Below are 9,218 nucleotides of genomic sequence, written 5' to 3'. Positions count from 1 at the left end.
CAGTCAGTGAAAACCTTCAATAACTCGGCATAATCACTGCGCAGAACCACAACACTTTAACTTGAAAATATGGCTGCTTTATGGTCTCACTTGTTGACCCTTGTAAAATTTTCCCCTAGATTCTGGCCGTATTAATCTGCTTGGGCTCCTCTGGGCTTTTTATGTCATTATGCCATTATGATTTTGATTTGCTGCTTATTCATCTTTGAGTCCTAGTCTGTCTAGCAACTTTTCTTTTCAAAGTATCTGCTTCTGTATCGTTGCTGTGAAACCATCCCTGACTCCTACTCCTTTGCCTTTTAACACAAGCACAGTGTGTTACGGTAAATTTTTGGCATTTCTCTTAATAATCACCACAATATAATCTAATTTGGGGAGTGCATTTTGTCTTTGTCATGAGAGTGTGGTCCTCCGTGCAAGGAGTCTGCATGTCTTTGTATCTCATTGTCTAACATGACGTCCAATTATGGGAAGTAATAACTATTTGCCTGCATTACTGAGTGCCTAATTTTGTTATGGAGTGGACTCATTCAGGGTGGAACAGAGTTACTGGGATTGCTCAGCGGGATATATCCCAGTCAGCATTCAGTAGACATAACCCACAGGGATGTTTGGAGAACTCCCAAAGTCCCAACTGAAGAATGTGCAACATCACCCTGCTAGATGACTGCTGCTCTTCCTGGCTTCCTGAGAACAAGCTTAAGTCTCTTCATTGATTCATTCATTCAACAAATATTTATCATCAATGCCTATGTTTTAAGTATATTTGATGACCCTGAGATAAAAATACCTTGAACAACATAAGAGTAATTGATTTTCTCACAGAGGTTAGACTCCAGTAGGGAAAACACAGATGCTCAAACAAATATATAATATAAATAAATAAGAAGCAGAATGATAAAATTTGTAGGAGTGAAGAAAGAGGTATATTTAAATAAGGTAATCATAAATGCATCTCTTGGGAGGTGACATTTGAGCAAACACTTGAGTAAAACGAGAGAGAAAGCTGTCACAATCTGTGGAAAATGTGTCCCTGGCATAGAAAGGCAGGTGCAGAGACCCTGCCGTGGGGACTTAAGGTGGGTTCCTGGGAAGTAAAGCCTTAGATGAAATTTCTTACTCAATAGACAAAAAGGGAGTGAGGAAGCAAGACAGGGCAGGGGAAGAAAGCTACGGAAAAGTGTGATTACAGCCAGAAAGTAACTTGCGTCCAGTTCCCTGGAGAAGACGGGGATCAGAACTTGCGCCACAGAATTTGTCCCATCTTGCAGCAAGGAGGCTCGTGTTTCATAGTCCCGTGTCAAGCGGGCATTAATTAAGAACCTGTCCCCAGGCTGGAGATCATTAGCCTGTAAGTGAAGCAGTTCCCAGTTTGGCTGGAAAGGGGAGGGGGTGGGGGAGGGTGTGAGTTATCAGCCGATGTGTCGCATCCGGGGGGCGGGTGTACGGTTCAAGGTCACAGAGGTGGCAGTGAATTTGGATCCTTCAAGCGAAAATAACAAGGGCAAGTTGGTTAGAGCTGCGGTTCTCAGAATTTAGAGTGTTGTTTTGACATTTGTGTGCGTTGTGAAATGTCACTACAGTCACGCTTATTAATATACCTGCCCCTTCACGCAGATCTCATATTTTGCATGTGTGTTGAGAACACTTAAGCTCTACTCTCCTAGCAAATTTCAAGTATACAGCAGAGTATTGTAAACGATAGTCACTAACTTGTACTTTAGACTCTAGAACTTAATCGTCCTGCGTAACTGAAACTCTGTACCCTTTGCCCAACATCCCATTTGACGCATCCCCCAGTAGTTTTATTTTTAGTTTTTAAAAAATTCTGAGAAAGCTTTATACTGTTTTCCATAATGAGTGTGCCAATTTATATTCTCACCAATAGTGCACAAGGTAATTGATTGTTAGAATAAAAGTGATGTGAACTGAAAAGACCATAAAAAAATGGAATACTTGAAATCAAAATGTTGGTGGTAGATGGTTATGCGTAATAACTAAAGTTTTTGCTGAATAAGGAGGTGTTGGGAAGCAGAAAAGACTGTTGAATGTGAGTAGCTAAAAGAGATAGAAGGCCACAATGTTCAATCAATAATCTATATGGATGTTGAAACAATTATAAACGTTTCAGTGCTGGCGAAGCAAACAGCTAACACATTTAGGGCCAAGAGGGTTTGGTGGCAAAATAATAATTATGTTCTTGAAGAGTCAACTTCATGTCTGTTCTCTGACCTAATGACCACAACCATGAGGTCATACTGATTCTAGGAACAAAACGAATGCCATATGTGAAGTCTCTAGTTTTGCTGAATGTAAATTTTATATGTAATTCTGAAAGGCATCCAATTAACGATTTTATTTGAAAGAAAAATTTTAGTAATTCCATGATGCTTCAATACAGGAAAACTAATTAAATTTAACTCAGAAATTCAGACTCTGGATCCTGATTTTGCAATTCACAGAGTCCGGGAAATGGACGGGCACCATGCCTGTTTTCACGGCTTGCCTGTCTCCTGTGCAGGGGATGAATGTTGACACCTCGTCCTATCAAGCGCTTAGGCAGAAATTACACATGCACAACTGGGGCACACAGTCCTAAAGCACTGATGGACTCAGACGGCCTTAGAATATTCGTGTCAGTTACCAGTGCTGACCGAACCTCGGCGTTTCTCTAGCCCCTGCCTTCTTCTCTACATCATCATGGCTGCTCTATTTCTCTGCCCTTTATAATTTAAACCTTCCAAATTACTAGCTTTGCCCTCGACTTCTTTATTTTTCTCATGTTCTCTCGTCTTGCACTCCCTTCTCATTTTCTGGAATGGAATTATCCTGCTCGTCTGTCTGGCTATGCATCCTTCAAGACACAGCAGCACCGGAAGCCCTTTCAAAGGGCGAGACCACTGCCTCCTGTGCATCCTCTGTGCCGTTTTTCACACCAAAGGGACAGTTTTCGTTAGCGTCTTCCTATCAGCTTCCGACACCTTGAGGATAAAGGTCAAGCCTTTTCTTCGTTTTTGGCCCTAAGAACTAGGACAGTGCCTGGTACATTGTCCTGGGGTCAATGAGTGGATGGAGAAATAATACTATTCTTTACCAGAATAATTATTATACTAAATTAATATCATTCACACATTTGAACTGCAGTTAGAAGGACATTTGGAAATTAAGAACAGGAGAAAAAAAGTGAGAAATAAAACATGAGCAAGAGGAAAGTGTAAAAATAAGATCACAGGCGTCAAGGTTTATGAATAATTCCACTTTCTTAAGCGTAGACCCTCTAAGCAGTCTATTTTAAGTAATGGAGAGAGTCCACCATTAAATTACACACTTCTCTTTCACTAGTGACCTTTATGGTCACTAGAGGGTGAAATGTGAGTAGACGCTCTCAAGAGAAGACGCTGTAATTTATTGTAGGATATCACCCACGTGGTATAATTTATTTAAATGCCTGGTTTTGCAAAATATTATAGTAAGATACTCAACACTCATAAGACACAATTTTTGATTTTTAATACTCCCAGCTTCACAAATATTTAACTCACCCCTTAAAAAAGTGTAATTCATTACCAAAAAAAGTTAAATTCCACATTTCTGATTTAAATTATATACTCTTCTTTCTACTAGAAACCTTAGCCCCTTGTTTGATTGTTTTTTCTCCAGATTTCCCACATCTGTAATGGGCTCAATGACACACCTCTCTGGTGGTGCCCGTGTATTGGCTTCATTCGATATCTCACTTCTTAACTCCATTTTCAATGCTTCCTGAGGTCACTTTCCTAGTAACTTACTTGCACTCATCTTTCTCTCAGAGTGTTTCTGTGGAAGTCCAATCCAAGAAAGCCAGCAGGGCCAGAGGCAGTGACAACTGAAATGGGTTTTGTAGTCACGAGCAAGGCATTCTCAGACACTAGACACATGGCTCCCCAGTCAGAGGAAGGTTTCAGAGTAGAATGAAGGTGTCGCATTCAGGGTTCTGTAATTTATTTGTTCATGAAAAGCATGCTTGGAATTACGTAAAACACAGCTGGAGGAATGAGCATGAAATAGAATACAAAGAATTTTGTACATATTTATAAAGGGGGATGGGTTTTAACCCATATATCCAAGAAAAGAAGGCAAAATTGTTTTCAGCAGTGCCAGGGATGGTGAAGAGGAGCAGAGACACTGAAGAAGGTTTCAGAATTTGTAATCAATAAGAATTTTAAAAATTGGATATGGTGGGGTGTAAGACTTTTCTGCTTGATGGGCTGAAAGTCACACTTAGAGACAGTTAACAAAACAGAGCCTGTAGGAAGAGAAGCCAGTTGGAAGGTGAAGTGAGGTCTGAGGAACAGCAGTGGTAAGTTTAGCATTGGTCACGTTGAGTCTGAGCTGTGGGCCAACCATCCTGTGGGTCTGCAGAAGAAAAGCTCTCTGGAGCTCAATGAGGAGGTCCGAACTGATATTTCAAGGGATGGATGGAAACACCTGGGAAAACATGGCAGTTTTTATCTTTGTAGATGCAGGAGAGAGTTAACCTGCAGTAGGCTGGGCAATGAGGGCATGTGAGACCAGTAAGATGTTAGTTCTGAAAGCCCACCGATTTTCCACCATAGTAGGGTTTTTAAAACCATATTCTATCGAGTCTCGATGTTCAAGAATGGTACTTTTAGGTCAATACCCTTGCTTCAGAAAAACAGCTCTGCTTTTACTGGTCTTCTCTGATTTACAAATTCCATGTAAGTGATACCGGGAGGAAGGGGAGCTCTGCTGTTAATGAAATGGAAATTTAATAAAATAAAATAGACTAAAACCCACAGTGCTTTAGCACGCCACCTGAAGTATTATTATTAATGAAAGGGTGGTTGTAGAATGTTCTCACATAGGGATAATGAAGTTATTTGTAGGAAGTTTATTTTATGGTGGAAATATTTGCAAGCCAACCATTTATAAACACACATAAAATGTTCATTTATAAAATCCTCTTCTTTGCCCCTCATTTACTTTGTGTACGTACCTGTGCATGTACATAACTGTATGTGTGCACATGCGCACACATACAGACAAAGAGAGAAGGAGCATGCTAAGGTCATACACTCAACTCGTAAGGTACTGGTCACAGACCAGATGCATTAATCAACAGCACGAAATCTGCACCTCAGCCAAACTGAGCAAAGTTCACTTAAACATTTAAACTAGCAGCCTCTTTTAGGATAGCAGTGAAGAGGAGATGTTGTTGCATTTGTTTCTTATCAAGTGATATCATTGTGATTTTTCACAAATATTAAATGAATTTAGAATTCCAGAGAAAGACATGAGGACTTCATTTCTCACAGGGAGCGTACCAGTCATTCACAATGGCTCCCATCGCACTTCCCTGCGAGCTGCCTTGTCTTTCGTCTTATTAAAAAGCTGTTGAAAAATAATTTATTATTTAGTTGCTAACAGCTGATACAAAATTCATTTTCTGCTAGCGGCACAATCAGATTACATTTCATCGCCCAGTTTTTATTGGTCTTGATAAGAGGACAGTAGATTAATTATCTATTTCACCATCTCAGAAACAGAAGATTATATTTGCTGAGCTAGGGCTTAGGTCAAATAGATTTTGCTGTATTTCAGTTGGATGACTTCTCAGACCAAAAAAGTGGGTGCAGCAACTCCAGTGCTTTATAATTCCTCTTGAATATTGTATTCTGCTAGGCCATTCACACAGAAAACTATAATTACATTATTCTTAACACATGCAGTGGGTCTGAAATATTCTCAGGGTTACAGTAGTCAGCATACGAGATGCAACTTGCAAAGAGCTAGCCGGTTGATGGCCTCAATATAATAAAAGCAGAATCTTTGGAAGGTCAGCCCTGAAGGGAATGGAGGACAGGAAACAGAAACAGAGCCTCCGCTAATATTTTCTGGTATTTATTTTCCTGGAATCTCCCACTCATCGTCCACACCGTTTCCACCACGCGCTCAGGAAAAGCACTGCTACCGAGATGCTCTGGCAAAGTCTTGACACACTCAGCTTCCTTTACTTCTCCCTGGTGTTGGAGAGGCCAGGCTGGAACATGCAGAGACATTTCCTCCTTAAAAAGGAACAAAGAATGCAAACTGGAACTAGCTCCTGTTTCTATGTTCTACTGGACCGTGTCGTTTCCTGTACCTCAGATGTCTCTCGGTTAAGGAGAAGCATCACCTGCAAAATTCTGCTTCCTCACTCCCACTGTTTCATCTGTATATGTTCTATATTGAATTGTGTTCCCCTCAAAGTTCAAGTCCTAACTCCCAGCCCCTGTGAATGCAGTTTTAAAAAGTCTTTTTCCAAATATTAGAAATAAAAGAAATTACAGCTACAATTCTTACAATTTTGATACAGTTCAACTATTCCATGTATTTATTACTATTCAGGATTGTTATTTCCTTTCATTAATTCACTCTGTGTTTTTTTCCTCTCTCTCAACAGTAATGACAATTTGTTCATTTTTCATAGTTGTAATTTTTCTTTCTTCTCAACCACAAATAAAGCAGCTGATGGGTGATTGTCTAAAGAACTGCTCATCGGTCGGAATGCTCTCGCTTACTTCCTTTTTCCTGTTTAGTTTGAAAATAGATTTATTTTCAAACTAAATAGCATTCTCTTTTCCACAGTTGGTTTACATCACTTGTTTCCAGCATCCATACTCATTCATTATGGTAAATAACTGTATTATTTTTCATGTAGTTTTTTTTTTTTTTGCCAGAATACACAATATAATCAAAGCTCCAATTATTTTCCCCTTGTTTCCACTTTTACGTACTTTATTCCTTAGTTTATATTATATCTGGAAAACTTTAAAACTTTGATTCGCTCCGTGGCCAGCATTTTCTAATGGCATTTTATTAAACAACGGTTAATATGTCATTCTGTTCTTAACAATAAGACGAGGATGCTTCACAGCACTGGAAATAATCAGGGATATTTAAGCCTCTTGAAAAACAGATCGAACAAAATGCAGCATAATTTGGGGGCATTATCTAAGGTCAGATGATATTATGAGAAAGATAGCTTAGGTGGTGGAACATTTCAAAATAAGAATTCCATAGAGCTATTGGGACTTCTAGGTTTTGCTCCCACACGTAAAGAGCTTGGATGTGTTGCTCTTATGCTTCCAATAGGAAAAATCAGAAGAAACTGAAAATCAAGGACTTTTCTGCATCCATCAGAGGATTTACAGGGTCTGTCACTGTCCTGAAATGTGGACAGACATGACATCCCGAGAGACAGAGCTGAGGTTTGCTTACGTAGTCACTGACCACTGATTCCAGCCTGTGAGAGCACAGGGTGAGCCGTCTAACACGTGCCGAATTCCTGACCCACAGAAACTATGCGATGAAGAACTCATGCGGTCCTAACCCACTAAATCTCTCACACACCAATAGGAAATGAACACAGAAATGGATAGGGTATATTCCTCAAAGCATTCACTAAACAAAGTACACCATCTACACAAAAGAAAAATGTATTAAATATATTCTAGTGCAACAGTGACGTTTCTTCTTATTGCCACCTTTTATGTAACATTGTTGAATTAAAGTGTAAAAATAAATAATTTCCCTTCTGATTTTGTCTTCATATCTGGCAAACAAGATTGTATCTAAGAACCCTTTGAAAGAAAACATTATAAAGGATTAAAAGTCATAATCTGCCTTGGAGACAAATGATGGAACTTCTGTAACAGTCGCCTGTCTCTGATTGTGGCGTGAATTTGCACAGCAGAGAGAACCGATGTCGCTATACCATTACACGGAAGGAAGTCCTGTAAATGTACGTCTCCCTGAGCTTTTTCACCATTTTGTTCCCTATTACAGCAAAGGGAGTAACAGTGATTCTCCCTAAGATGTGTGGGAACAGGGAGTTTAGTGCCAGAAAGGCAAAATGATTGTCGCTGATGGTAGTCTGTTCAGCGAACAGTAAAGTCAGTGCCAGGAGTAGTGAGTGCCTAACATGAACACCAAGGAAAAAGGACAGCCCCATTGTTACAGATTTGTTGAGTGGATTGCCAAGAGTTAGTCATCTCCACTCAAAATTATGTAGTGCCCTGGATTCTTTATAACACTCTGACCATCTCACAAACATTAAATCCTAGACATACTAGCCTGTACTCTGAATCCTAGTCTTCATAAAAGTCTTCCCTCTCCAAGTAGACTCTAGAAAGAAAATGAAAAACTTCGGATAAATGTCACTTACTTTGGGTAAATTTCAGTTACTAAAGAATTAGAATGGCAATAAAGCATTCTTGGAGAAAAAGTGGGAACTAATTGCTAATATAAATAATTCCACCATGAAACGGATAAACATTTGAGGAAAGAATATTTTGCTACAATGCAGAAGATAATAAGAATATCTACATGATAAAGTGGGAAGATGAGATCATTGTTTTCAGTGCAGCAACATTCACAAATTATTTATATTACCTTGTGTCAAGAAAATACATTATGAGCAATGGTATGAAAACATGAACTTGAGAAAGGTGGAGAAATTAGTTCAGACTCCTGTTCTGTCACCAGCTCAGTGACCTGCAGCACGGATTATGCACAGTTAGGTGCCTGAAAGGCACCCCGAGATCCCACAGGGTGAACCCACAGGGCGTTAACGTAAGCGCTGCATGAGCAGGAGGCAGGCTTGAGCTAGACCAGGAGACTGGGAGGTGCCCGCGTGCAGCTCCCCAGCCACTCATGGTGTCCTTTCTGTAAGATTAGGAAACATTAAGACATGTGCGAGCGATCATGGTTTCAGAGGAGCTTGGGCAAAAGTTTCCAGTGAATTTATTTTTATAAATATTTCACTGATCACTTATCCAAGCCAGGTGGTGCAACTGATTAAATCAAGTAGAATTTATCAGTCTGTATGTCCCTGAACAAGGTTGGTAGGCTAACCTTTGGTGCCCCAAGAACTTTAAACAGCATAGTATGCGTGGGGGAGGGTACAGCTCAGTGGTAGAGTGCATGCTTAACATGCATGAGGTCCTGGGTTCAATCCCCAGTCCCTCCATTAAACAAACAAAGAAATAAAGAAACTGAATAACCCCCTCCCAAAAAAATGCCAACAAAAATAAAAAAAAAAAAGAAGCACATTATGAACAACAAGCTAGCCCCTCATATCCTTTATCTAGATCTCTGAATCACTAGACTGCGAGACATTCCTTGGAAAGAAACACAAGTGTGAGAAGCCTTGCCGCACACCTACATTCTGGTCAGGA

General features: G+C 39.9%; 1 non-coding gene across 1 annotated transcript; it reads left to right on the top strand.

The window, feature by feature from the left end:
- Positions 1–8,936: 8,936 nt before the first annotated feature.
- TRNAV-AAC (transfer RNA valine (anticodon AAC)) lies at positions 8,937–9,010 on the top strand. Its single transcript has one exon. It is a non-coding gene; the product is annotated as a tRNA-Val (tRNA).
- The last annotated feature ends 208 nt before the right edge of the window (positions 9,011–9,218 follow it).

This window comes from Camelus bactrianus, chromosome 30 (genome assembly GCF_048773025.1).
Source record: "Camelus bactrianus isolate YW-2024 breed Bactrian camel chromosome 30, ASM4877302v1, whole genome shotgun sequence".
NCBI lineage: Eukaryota > Metazoa > Chordata > Mammalia > Artiodactyla > Camelidae > Camelus > Camelus bactrianus.
The sequence above is the reverse complement of the archived record's forward strand: the minus strand, read 5'-3'. Positions and strand labels throughout refer to the sequence as shown.